The 14007-nt window shown below is 41.9% G+C and overlaps 1 long non-coding RNA gene across 1 annotated transcript in view; it reads left to right on the forward strand.

Moving 5' to 3' along the window:
* Window positions 1-4490: 4490 nt before the first annotated feature.
* LOC147912876 (uncharacterized) overlaps window positions 4491-14007 on the forward strand; it is a 39176-nt gene continuing 29659 nt past the window's right edge. Inside the window, exon 1 of the long non-coding RNA XR_015549504.1 lies at window positions 4491-4557. This is a non-coding gene — a long non-coding RNA (uncharacterized LOC147912876). The remainder of the gene's footprint in view (window positions 4558-14007) is intronic.

A 14007-nucleotide genomic window follows, 5' to 3' on the forward strand; every position in this document is an offset into this window, starting at 1 on the left:
AATGCATAAAGATACATGCACCCTGTGTTCATTGCAGCATTATGCACAATAGCCAAGACTTGGAAGCAACTAAGTGTCCATTAAGGGACGAATGGATAAAGAAGATGTGGTATATATATACAGTGGAATACTACTCAGCCATAAGAAATGATGAAATCCAGCCATTTGTGACAACATGGATGGACATTGAGGGTATTATGCTAAGTGAAATAAGTCAGAGGGAGAAGGTCAAATACCGTATGATCTCACTCATAAATGGTAGATAAAAACAACAATAGAAAACAAACACATATAGACAGAGATAGGATTGGTGGTTACCAGAGGGGAGGAGAGGAGGGAGAAGGGCGAAAGGGATGATTAGGCACATGTGTGTGGTGATGGATTGTAATTAGTATTTGGGTGGAGAACATGAGAACGTGATGTAATCTATGCAGAAACAGAAGTATAATGATGTACACCTGAAATTTATACAATGTTATAAACCAATGTTACTGCAATAAAAAAATAAAATAAATTAAAAAAATTTTGACATGGAAAAAAAAAAAAACAGAAATCCTTCCCAAGGTCGTGAATATATTCTTCTATAGTCCCTTATAAATTTGTCTTTAAAATTTAGATCTTTAGTCCACCTGAAATTTATTTTCATAAGGAGTGTGAAGTAGGGGTCTCTATATCTTTTTTTCACTTAGTATTTTGTGTATATCTTTCTGATCAACACATAATGATTTACTTCATTGTTTTTGACAACCACACAATTGGCCAGTTTGCTTTTGATGAACATTGTTTATTTCCATTTATTTGTCAATACAAATACTGCTATAATTAATATTCTTGTGGGTATATCTTTGAGTATCCATGCAAGTATACTATACTGGAGATTTCTTTTTTATGTGTGTGTGAGGAAGGTTAGCCCTGAGCTAATATCTATTGCCAATCCTCCTCTTTTTGCTAAGGAGATTGGCCCTGGGCTAACACCCGTGCCCATCTTCCTCTACTTTATATGGGACGCCGCCATAGAGTGGCTTGATAAATGGTACATTGGTCTGTGCCCTGGATCCGAAACCACCAACCCAACGGCTACACCACCAGGGAAGCCCCTAGAGATTTCTTGAAGTGAGATTACTGTGTGAAAAGGTACACACATTTAAATTTTTGATAGGTACTACCAAATTGTATTTTACTTCCATCAACAGTGATAGGGATCCTGATTTATTCCATTCTTGATAATATCATAATACGAATCAGTTTAACATTTGCCAATTTACTTTTTATATGACATTTAAAAACTGGTAGTCTAAGGAGGAATCAGATTCTGTTTGATGCTGACACTTCATCATCTTCAGAGATCAATGATAAGGTCCCCCACAGCCCCATCTCCCTGTACTTTGATAAGCAATGGTGCTCTAAAATCTAAGAATTTGGTTAACCCTTTCCGATGTTAGGAGAATTGTGTCCTGCTTTTCTTCCTCTTCCTGTTTCCCCAGGAGTGGACATTGAATAGAAAGGGCTGAGATGTGTGCTTCTCCTGGTCTTCATTTCACCTCTCTTGTCTATTCTCAACCCCTGCTTCATCCCTGGTTGTTTCCACAGAGGGACTCTGGTTTAAGGAAGGCTGTTCTTTTCAAACTTACTGGTTTTCTTCACATCGCCCTTAAAATGATCACAGGGACACTGCTTCTGTGGCAGCCCAGGTACTGTCATGAGTTTTCTTTTAGGGGCTCTCAGGAACTAATCTGTAATAATGGGGTTATTGGTTAGACCGGGGGGTTAATATGTTTGAGAGTAGGGAGTATGGCAGGGCTTTACTTACCATCTTCTTTGCCTTCCTTTTCCTGTTTCCTACTGCAGTGGGGTGGGGAAAAGGGGCAACACAATGCAGTGGAGGTACCCAGTTATATGAGCCCCAGGACTTCTGAGTTGTTTTGCCTGACCTATATTCGCAAGAATTTGGTGGCAGATGGGAGGGGGCATCAGGATGTCATTAGGGAGACCAGAAAATGAGGAATAAGACCTAGGAGTCTGCCTATTAGTGTCTGCTTTACATCAGGTAAGCCATTTTGCCTCTCTGATTTCAGTATCACATGTGAGTAAAATAAGGTTGAGAATAAGATCAGAGAAAGGCAGCCCTGTGTTCTTGGAGAAAAGGTTCAGCGGGAGGGGCCAGCCAGAGATTCAGCCAGCTCTCCCCTGGACCTTGGAGGAGTCCAGCTCTTGCCTGAGACTCAGGAAGAAAACAAGCATTGGTGCTGCATGGGGTGGGCTGATGGAGAGGGGAAGGGGTGAGGTCAGCTCAGATGACATCTGCACTGGTCTCAGAGGGACTCAAGAGAGAGAGTTGGGATCATGATGGTGCATTGCTGTTGTTGATGCTGAGTTACTGACCTTTGCACTCACATTCTTGGCCACCTGCCTGGAGCCACCTCCCAGAAGCCTGGCCTTGGCCCCTGTTGCCTCTGGCGACCCCTGTTGGAAGGAAACAGGTCACTTTCAGATGCTGGAAAAGGAAGGGACCAACAGAAATGGCCCCACAACATTGTGCTACCTAGGTCACTGCAGTTCCATTTCTCTTCCTTTTTTTCTCAGGGATCTAGGGTACTTCAAGAGAGTATTTTAAGTGGATAAGGAATTGAGGTTTAAATCAGGCCTAGAGGAAAGCTTAGCTGGAGGTAGGAGGAGACACAATGGCTTCTGGATGGAAGAGAGGACAAAAGGTGGTGGTCAATCAAGATCTTACCACCACCCCCCAACACACATTAAAATCTTCATGACTTAAGAGACGAGAGCAAGAAGCAGATTATCTCATAAACCAGTCAGGATTTTCACCTGGCCTCCAAGTTTGCTGTGTTTGAATCCATACTCCCAGTTCAAGTAAAAGAGGATGGTATTTACCTTTGTTCCTCTGGAACAAATCCATTCCTCTTTTGGCCTCTATTCAAGTCTGTTTTATCACCTGTGCTGTCTTATTCCCATTTTGGGATACCTGAAATATTTTTATGGCAATGAAAGATGATGATTTATAGACTTGAGTATCTGGAGCTAGAACTGGGCCCAGATGATGCTTTCTCTGCAGAGTAGTTTCTGGTATTTCTTGTCAACCTTCACATGGTTCCTGTTCTTATTTGACTGTGCCTCTATTGTTGCACAGTTATAGTTTGTTGCTTGAAATCTGTTGTGGACTGAATTGTGTCCCCCCAGAATTCATGTTGAAGCCCTATCCCCCAGTACCTCAGAATGACTGTATTTGGAGACAGGGCCTTTAAAGAGGTGATTGAGTTAAAATGAGGCTGTTATGATGGGCCCTGATCCAATCTGACTGAAGTCCTTATAAGAAGAAGAGATTTGGGCACACAAAGAGATACCAGGGACACCAGGGATGTACGTGCACAGAGGAAAGCACGTGAGGGTATAGCAAGAACATGGCCATCTGCAATCCAAGGAGAGAGGCCTCAGAAGAAACCAAACTTGCTGACACTTTGATTTTGGACTTCAGGCCTCCAGAACCGTGAGAAAATAAATTTCTGTTGTTTAACCCCAGAAATTACCCAGTCTGTGTTATTTTGTTACGGCAGCCCTAGCAAACTAAAAATCCTTCTCCTTCATTGGACTCTGAATCAGTGGCTCAGTAGTCATTCAGCTACATGGTTCCTGACCTATGGTAGGCACTTGGTAAATGTTTGTTCACTAAGCAGGCAGACAAGACAAGTTGTCTAGAGAGGGCCCTCAGAGTTTGTCTGGTCCAATCCCGGTCTCCTATTTCCCAGACTCATGCCCTTTCCGCCACACAGATGGAGGGTGTTGCATCATTTCTCTGAGAGCTAGTTTCCAAATGTCCTCATGGGCTGTTTTGAGTGCTGTTAAAGTAATTTAGACAGGCATACATAGCTCCTGCCAGCCCAACTCTTCTAATAGTTTACTTTCATCTAACCTCTACTCCTAGTTCCAGAAGAAAGCCCCAGAATATGAGAGCCATAAGGAATCTTGGAGATTATTTAGTTGAATCCCTTTGTTGAGAAGCTTTTTTTCCTTCTAAATGTAATATAATGATTTTAGGGAAAATTTGGAAAGTACAAATAAAGAAATCTTTACTCTTACCAACTGGTGGTACTTTGGTGTGTTTCCTGCATATGATTTTCTCTATATAGTGATAACCATGCCATGGGAACATTTCTTTTTGTTCACTTTATAAGCTTGTTGCTATGTTGTCTTCATAACAGACATTTTAAATGACTGCACGACACTCCCGACAAGTATATGTGCTCCATGATATTTAACTATTTGCCCATTGCTGAATATTTAGATTCCTTTATTTTTGGATATTGATAAATTTCTTTGTGCTTGTAACAGTTTTCCAAATGTTGGTCAAGATTCCCAAAGTGGAATTAGTGGGTCAAAAGTTAAGAACAGCTTTGTGTTTCTTGATATCCTTACTAAAGTCATTTTAAAAGAGTTGTGCCACTTAACTAAATCACTATCTCCTTTTTTTCAGATGAGGAAACTGAGGCCAAGAGAGCAAATGAAATGTCTGAGTTCACAACGGTAATGGTGACACATCTGGAGGTAAAACCCAGGTCCAAGATTCTTAGTCTGTTTTTCTTTCTGCAGCTCTGATAACCCTAGTTTCACGGTGTAACTGACAATGAAGCTGCCGGTTACTGTAGTCTAATGTCTCCCAACCCTCAGACAAGTAAGGATCACCTTTATGATTTTTGCTATAGCTTGTACTGCCTTTACTATTATTTACTTCATACTTTTTCTTTAAGTAAATTTAATTTACAAAACAGCCTCATCCTGTGCAATATTATATGTGGGTTTCAGGTTTGATATATGCTTAGATTTTTTTCTAGCATGCATTCAAATAAACATATAACTATTAAAGTAAAAGCTATTTTATGTTCTACCTAAAATCAAATTTGAAAGTACTGATACAGTGGAATAAGGATGGACTTTCAATCCAGACAGACTTGGGCTCAACTACTTGTTCTGTCACTTGACTCTGTAGTCTTGGACAAGTCACTTAGCTTTGGTTCTCTGATTTGTGAAACGAGAATAATAGCATCCACCTTGCAGAGTTAGAAATAAATGAGCTACTGTGGGTGCCCAGTGCTCAGTGCCCAAGTAAGTGTTCAGCACATGATGGTTATTCTGGTTATTTTTGCAGACTTCTATTTTTTTCCCCAAAGAGAGAGTCTATGCTGGAATGTTAGGCTTGTTGCTCTGCTGACTTGTACGTGTAAAGACGTTACTTCTACTTGTTAAGACTTGTGGTAGATCTATCATTATTTTGACTTCCCAGTTCCACTACATACTTGCTTTGTGATTTTGGACAAGTTGCTTAACTTTTCTGTGCCTCATTTCTCTAATTTGTAAATCGGAGCTAATGTAGTGCATTAGTGTTTGTATGCATACATCTGCTTCCTAGCTCTGTCCACTAAAGGGCCTAGACGCAATAGCACCTAGTAGCAATGGGCAATTCCTGGTGTCATGGTTTATGAATACCATTCTCCCATGAGAGGAACCAGGGCTCCTTGGAGAAATGTCTGATTCTAGGGCTGGGGCAGGAAATTTTATACAAGATGAGCCTGGAACATCTTGTGGTGTCAGAAAGTCAGGAACCACTAAGCAAATGATATGTCAAAGTGACATAGAAGTCAACTTGGAGGAGCTTTCAATGGCCAAGTTTGGAATAATACGAGGAACATAATACATACTGATAGTAATGGATTATAATCTACAAATATTCATGAGTCTTTACTTATATAAGTAAATAATTGAATAAATAAATCGGAGAGAAAGAGCAGCTCTTTCTTATAGTAGAATCCCAACTAATAAATGTAGAAGGAAGGATGGAAATAAAAAATCACCATTTGGCTAATACCATATAATGCTTGTTGTAGTCAAGAATTGTCAGTGGATTTTAAAAATGGGCAAAAGTATGATGAGAAGAAACAAGCTATTTGCGTAGTCTCAAAGTATCTCTCCTCAAGATACTTATTAGTTACAATGGGAAAAATAGTAACTTTACAGTAGAGAAACCTGGCAGACACCCCCTTAACCAAGTGTTCAAAGTTAACATCACTGGTAATGAAGTTACCGATATCATTGGCCTTCTGATGTGATACACCGAGAAGGTACACATCGCTTCTGTGTTTTTTTTGCCAAAAATGCATAATCTGAATTGTTCATGGGGAAACATCAGACAAACCCAAATTGAGGGACATTCTAGAGAATAACTGACCAGTTCTCTTCAAACGTGTCAAGGTCATGAAACACAAGGAAACCTGAGAAAGTACCCTAGATTGGAGGATACCAACGAGACATGATAACTTTATTTAGTGTAGGATCCTGGGTTGGGTCCTAGACCAGAAAAATGACATTAATGGGATTATTAGGAAAATTTGAATACTTGTACATTAGTTAATAGTATTATATCAATGCTAATTTCCTGGTTTTGATCATCCTATTATGGTTGTGTAAGATGTTATTTGAAAAAAACTGAACGAAGGATATATTGGAACTCTGATTACTTTTACAACACTGTATCAGTCTGAAAAATGAAGTTAAAAAATATACATTAGATTTCTGTGAGGACAGAATGAGGTAATATGTGTGAAGTGCTTAGAACAATGCCTGCCACATAGGATAGGTTAACACATCATCTATTATTATAAGTAATTTTATAATTAATAAGCAGTATTATAAGCAAGGAGTAAGCTATTATTATAAGTAATTTATTTCCTAACATTCTCACGTATTCGCATCTATTTTTCCCCCCGTCCTCTGAAAAGCATGTTAAGCATGTATGTAGTTATTTTAAGAGATAAAGTTAGATCAGATTTTATTTTTAGGGGGTAGGTGGAGGGTGTCACTTCGTCTAGCTAGACTTCCTCAGGTGTTGCAGGAACTGAGCCGGCACCTGGGATCCCATGTGGTTTATAATTGCGTCACCTGGCGGCACAGTAAGATTTCCCCAGTCATTGTCCTTGTGTTCTAGGAGCTACTGAGAAGTGCTACTCAGTCCGTTTATTGAAGCCCTACTAGGTCCACATTATAGATCATTTAATCTTCACAACAATTCTGTGTGCTAATGATATTTTATTCATTTTAAGATGATAACACTGAGGCTCCAAACGTTAAGCAGATTCTCCAGGGCTGCAAAGTAAGAGGTAGAGGCTGGATTTGGATCTCAGTTCCCCTGACTTCAAGGCTGAGACTAACAGTCTAGATAAATCTAAACGTGTAGCCAAGTTTGAGAACTATTGATAGAGAGCAGTGGTTGTCAACAGGGGAGAGGTTTCCCCCTCCAGGGGACATTCAGCAATGTCTGGAGGTATTTTTGGCTCTCCTAACAGGTGTGTGTGGGGGGGCATGGAGAGGCTGCTATTGGTATCCAGTGCATAGAGGTCCTGCACATGCTGCTAAACATCTTACAATGCAAAGAACTGCACCCTACAACGAAGAATTATCCAGCCCCAAATGTCAATAGAGCTGCTATCAAACCTGATAAATGAAGACACATACTCGTGGAACCTGATTGGGGGTGCTTTACTTTTCCCATTGAGTTGCCATCGTGCTACTCCGAGGCTGCTCAGGGTCAGCGACCTCCTCCTCAGACCTTCTTCCGGGTTCCCAGTCTGTTTGCTCCTCTGATCTCCCCAGGTGCTGGCTCCCTATCAGTTCAATCTGGTTTTCCCCTCCATGAATTTGGGGTGGGGTGTCGGGTCCCGTGTACCATGGGAGGGGCCTTGGGTCCCTCAGGTGCATTGATATAAAACACCCCCAAGACAAACAAACTTTCCTTTTTTAAATATCAGCAACTACTAGAGCCCACCTCAAGAATATTATTTGTGCCAGCACAGTCTCTCTGATTACAAAGGCCCTATTCTGGGAAGGAAGTAAGCGGAAAGTGGGGAGAAAATACCATTTTGCTACACCTATTTGGTTTCTGCACTCTATAGTGTACTTAGGAGACATTCAGAAATATTTGTTGATCAATTCCATGATTCATGTTGCTCTAATAATCATCATTTATTCATACACGCATTCAGTGAACATTTGAGCACCTAATGTGTGCCTGGTATTTACCAGGTGGTGGCTCCTGAGAGGAGTAAGGGGTGATGCTGTCTCATAGGAGCTCTCACTGTACACATAGACCCATGGAGATCTAATCCAACTGCTCCATTTTAGAGGAGTGGAAATTAAAGCTGAGGGAAGTTATATGATTTGCTCAGTATCACACAGTCAGTTGCCTCAAAGCCACAGCACTAAAACTCAAGTTTCCTGACTTGCTAGAATGTCTGTTAGTGTGCAGCTGCCTGGCTGCTGCCTGTGCACATGTGGTGAGCACTAATTGGAGAGAGAGGACATTCAGAATGAAATGGGAACCTCCAGTGCCTTGGGTTAGCCAGAAGGAAATGTCCATCCAACCAGGACTGCAAAAAGGACCATCTGGACATTTGCCTTTTTTATTTCACTTTGAGCATGAAATGAGAAAAACTGAGTCCAGAAAACTAAGAGTGGAAGATTTTCATGGGGTTGAGGAGATGGGCCAAAAAAGTCTGTGTTCACCTTCATCAAGCTGTTTCTCACTGAACTGTAATGTCTGGCTTTGAATTGGGTTCCCCCCATAACCTACTGCTTGGTGAGGGCATGACCAGGTCTGATCCATCTTTCCTCTCCAGTGCATAGGACATAGCAGGTTCTAATAAATATTTCTTAAAAAATAAAACTGAATGAAAAGTATATACCTATGCAGGTATGGATGCCTGAGCAGCAGCACAAGTAGGAAAAGCAGTATCCTCACATCAGCTGAGGTGGTGTTTGTCTTTCTGCATATAGGTGTAGGGCCCAGAATGGGGAGGTGGGTGGTCCTGTGGCTCTGCTGCTCTGGTTAGAACACTCCTAGAATTTGGAGTTTCTGCTGTGGTTGACACACTTCACTTGCCCACCGGAAAGTGACAGGAGGTGCAGGGACTTCAGAATATGTCATTTGGGAAATGGCTGAGGGAAGACGGCAAGGGCTCGTGGTGGTTGTTTACAAGTGTTTGAAGGTCTGTTGTGTGAAAAGGTATTAATCTTATTTCAGTGCCAACAGAGAGGAGGACTAGGGTTGGAGAGTATGCATCAGACACATTTTGGCTCAGGAGGAGAAAGAACTGACACAGTAAAATAAGTTTCCTTGGAAAACTGCAAGTTTACTGGCAGAGTTGTGGCAGGGGCTGAAGGCCGGAATATATCTGTCACAGTGGGTTTTTTGAAGGTTGCAAAGGCAGAGCTTGGCATAGAGCCCAGGTTTCCCGTTAAGACCACATTTTATTAGGGCTTATAAAAACTGGTCTTTGAAATGTGACAGTAGGATGCAGGCTGAGCTCTGTGTGACAGTTACTTCTGGCCATTGTGAGTGGTTGTGATTCTCTTATCTACTGACTTGGACTTCACCCCCTCTGCCAACCCTCCCCTTCCTTTACTGGTGAGAGCAGTAAGATTAAGTGCATTTACTGATCATGGCCACAAAGAGGCAGCGCTGTCCCATTGGTGTTCCTAAGCCCTCGACCTGGATGTGGGCAAATCTGAGGGGAGGTTATGTAGGAAAAGGGAACAGATGAAGTGAAAAGGAAAGCGTTTTATGTGTGTGTTTTTTTTCCTGTGAAGTGACAGAGTTGAGGTGAGTCTGAACACTTTAGAGAAGTGTCTCAAACTTTACTGCACTTACAGATCACCTGAGGATCTTGTTTAAATACAGATCTGATTCTTCTGGTTGGGCTTGAGATTCTGCATTTCTCATAAGCTTTTGGACGATGCCTTGCTGCTGGTTGGTGGCCCACACTTTGAGTAGCAAAGCTTTAGAGGTCATTTAGAGATTAATTTTCACTTCATCTGATTTATGGATGAAGAGAAACTGAAGTCCAGAGAGAGAATGTCACTTGTCTTCTGTAGACACGTCTTTATCATGTAACTTTTTGCATTTAGACCCAAGCTTCTGATTCTTAGTCCACTTCTCACTTCACTATATCGTGTGGCCCCCTTTACTGTTGTTAGTGGCAGCTCTTTAGCTTAGGAACCCAGAACTCCCGTTTTCACCACCATCCCCTTTGGTCTTTGCCCAAAGGTGTCACTTTGGTTACTCCATTACTCAAACCCTTCAAAAGCTCTTCTGTAACCATAAGACCAAGTTCAAATGTCTCTGTCTAGTTTTCCTGGCTGTACAACACATGCTCCCACTTTAGCAAGCTTACCTAACTGCCCTGTGTCTTAACCCTGTCTTCTGCCGTAGCCGTCCCTGCCCCTTCCTGTTCCCTAAACATACTGTGTTCAGGCTTCTCTCAGTGGTAGTGAATTGGCATGGGCTTTGGAGTTAGACATAGCTACTTTCTAATCCTAGATCCACCGCCGACCTGGGCAAGTTACTTCATCTTTCTGAGGATCAGCATCATCCTCTGAAATAACCCCATATTGTGGTGGAGCGGAATAAATAAAATAACATATGCAAACCCACTCTCATTCCTGAAATCTCCTTCAAAACTAGCATCTACAGTGGTGCCTGACACCTGGTTCCCTGTGCTTGTGTTTCTCCTTGTCCTTCTTTCCCTAAGAATTAACTATTCAAGGGTCTAACCTGAATCCTGCCTCTTTCTGAAACCTTTCCCAACCATTCCTGACCTAGTTGATCCCACCCTTCTATAAACTATTTCACCCACGTGTGAGCATTTAATTATGTGCCAGCTCTCTCAGTGAGACCCCAGAGGAGGCTTGAGGGATAATTGGCTGTGTAATAACTGAGGGATAATTGAGTTACTTCCTTGTAAGTATTCCCTAAGTGTTCAAGCTGCCTTCTCCTTAGTCACTTATTGACTAGCAGCAACTCCTCTGTACCAGCAGCACTAGATCCTGGTAGTTTGTGAATACTTGAGGGCTAGTTCTCGTCAGGGTCTTTCCTGCCTCCAGATTTTGGTTAAATTGGTGTTTCTCTTTGCCTGTTATTAGATGGCCCCTCCAAGGGAGGGGTTGATGAAATATCTTTATGGAAACCCCAAGACAGTAACCTTAAGGAAGTTGAGCACAGTATCATTGCTTTAACAGCCTGGTGACAGGAGATGTGTCCACTTTCCTATTTCATGAAATTTACAACAGCATCCTTACTTTCTTACTTCAGGAGGGATTAAGGACAAAAGACCAAGTGGGGAGGGCAAGGTTGTTTAATGGAGGTCACCTACCTCTGACCTAGATTCTGTGAATTATTCATTCAACCATATCTGGAAGTGTTCATCTTTGCATGTGTGGTGTTATATTCATACCACATGATCCATAATTCCCTCCCTCCGTGGCAATTAGGACCTCATGTTAGGCTTATGTCAGTAAAATTATATGGTGTGTGCTTTCACTGCAGCGAAGTTTTCTCTGAGATCTGGAGAGAAAATAGAGCAGGAGGGCTGGACACTTCACTGAGTGTCCTGCCTTCTCTTCTTATTGGACAGCAGTCTACTCACCCATCACTTTCTCAATCAGGGGATTTTTGGCCTCTCCTTTTCTCGACCACGGGGCTATACTAAAGTCCAGATGTATTTATCTGTCCAGATGTATTTATCTGTGCTTGGAACTGCCTGTTATTTTAAAAAGAGAAACCCAAGGAATGTCTTCCTTTCTGATTTCCAGGATGCTAATCTTCGTTGTCTAAGCTGGTGGTTTCCAACTCTGGATGCTGGTTAGAATCACCTGCAGCATGTTTAAAACCTACAAATGCCTATGCCTTATCTCCAGAGAGTCTGATCTGATTGGCCTATGGTGTGGCCTAGGCATTGGTACTTTAAAAATCTTCCACATAAAATTGTCATTTTACAGTGGAGAAACCTTAGGCAAGTGTTCAAAGTTCACATCACCAGTAAGGAGTGATATCGATATCATGGGCCTGATATGATGGACTGAGAAGGCACATCATCACTTCTGTGGTGTTCTTGCCAAAAGTGCATAACCTAAGTTTAATCATGAGGGAATGTTAGATAAGCCCAAACTCAGGGTCATTCTATGAAATAACTGGCCAATACTCTTCAAAAATGTTAAGGTCATGAAGGGAAAAGAAATTCTGAAGAACTGGCCCCCATTAAAGAGACTGAGGAGACACAACAAGTAAATGTATAGTACGATCCTAAATTGGATCCTAGTATAGACAAAGGCCATTAGTGGGAAGGTTGATGAAATTTAAATAAGATCTGTAGGTTAGTTCATTGTATTATATCAACGATAATTTACTGATTTTGATAGTTGTACTGATGTTATCTGTAGCATTGATAGTTGGGGAAGTTGAGTGAAGGATATATGGGAACTTTGAGTATTTTTGGAACATTTTTGAATGTCTGAAATTATGTTAAAATAAAAAGTTAAAAGAAGTAAAGCAAAGCAAAGAAAGAAGCTTCCAGGTAATTAATAAGTATCCAGAGTTGAGAACCACTTCCCTAAGTCGTCTTGCCTAACCCTGTCAGAGTAATCTTTCTGAAAATGCTGTTTTCTCCTGTTCCTGACCTTCTCAAAGTGTTCTAGTGACTCCTATCTGCAGGATGAAGTTCAAATTCCTTAGGCTGCCATTGAAAGACCCTGTAGCATGGCCCCAATCTGCTCCCTTGATCTACCTAGTAAGACTTAGACGTGCATTTTACTTTCTTAATCTGAATTGATTCCAATTCTTTTCCTTCTTTCTATCATACCCTTCCCTTCTCGCTCAGCCTCCTCAATCATTCTTCCTTCTAAGGCCCATTTCAGATCCTGTCTCCTCATTGAAGCCTTTTATGAGTATTTCTGCTAGAAGCAATTATCTTTCCGTTCTTTGAATTCTGATAGGTAGGATGATGTGGAGTGAAAACATGAGCTTTAGATTCAGAAATATGTGAGTCTGAATCCTGGTTCCACCTTTTCCCAGTTCTTGGATAAGGGACAAGTTAATTGACTTGGAGTTTTGATTTCTCATTTGCAAAATAGGGATAATAGTCCCGATGTCAAAGGGTCACTGTGAGCATTAGGTGAGGTGCAAACATAAAGGTTCTCAGCATACAGTAAGTTCCTTCCTCTTCTTGTGTGTAGCTCAGTGGTCCCCAGAGGGATTGTGGGTGGTGCAAAGGCTCTTGTCAGAATTTCCTGCAGAGCCTTTAAAAGATACTTGTGTCTGGTCATCACTAAGATGACAGACACTCTTAAACTGAATTGAGTGCTTGGAGCTTTAAGGAATTCCACTGAGATTCCACCCAACCCCCCAGAACCCAACTCAGTCAATAAGTGACCTATGGATAGAGGAAGGTAACCCAACAGAGGGAGCTGGAGGGACAATGGGTGTCTAAATGGGAGAAAGCTGTGATGCCTCCCACACCCACCCCTTGCTCTCAGTCAGACAGCGTTGAGGAAGTGTGACTCCCCAGTAAAACTCCTTAAACCATGAGTCCTGCAGAGCAGCCCCTCACCAATCCATTCCCTGCCTGAGGGATATGTACATAGGTCAGTCAGGTCCCCTAAGAGTTGAACGTTTTACTCCCTTCTCTGCTCCCTCCACCCACACAGCTCAGTACTTGCTGCTGTGGTTTGGCCCCAGGCCCAGGCCTCTAGTTTGTCTAAGAAGAAAGGCCAGGAGGGGCATGCTGAGAAGGAAGTCAGATGCCAACAGGCATGGAAAGGGGTCATGTGGAGCTGCCATTGTTCAAAGGCCACAAAGTCTGGGTGTGTCTTATGACTGTGTCTGCCTTTGGAATCTCATTCCATTTGTTACCATTGCAGGGACTCTCCCTCCTCCTGCTTCCTTCTCATTACACTTTCTTTCCCTAGTGCACCCCTTTTATGGCCAGAGAATGGCTGTGCAAATAGTTGATGTTTCAGTAAAAATGACTTTTCATTGGGACCAGGAACCTGACTGTGTTTCTTCTCAAGAGGGATTGAAGTTCATAAAAGCAAGCTTTTATGAAGAGATGTGCAATTGTGAGTGCGGTGTCAGGAAAGAGGTGCATAAGTGAAGGGCAAGACAGAAAAGAAAAT

Source organism: Ceratotherium simum, chromosome 33 (genome assembly GCF_057802395.1).
Source record: "Ceratotherium simum simum isolate JZ-2026a chromosome 33, ASM5780239v1, whole genome shotgun sequence".
NCBI lineage: Eukaryota > Metazoa > Chordata > Mammalia > Perissodactyla > Rhinocerotidae > Ceratotherium > Ceratotherium simum.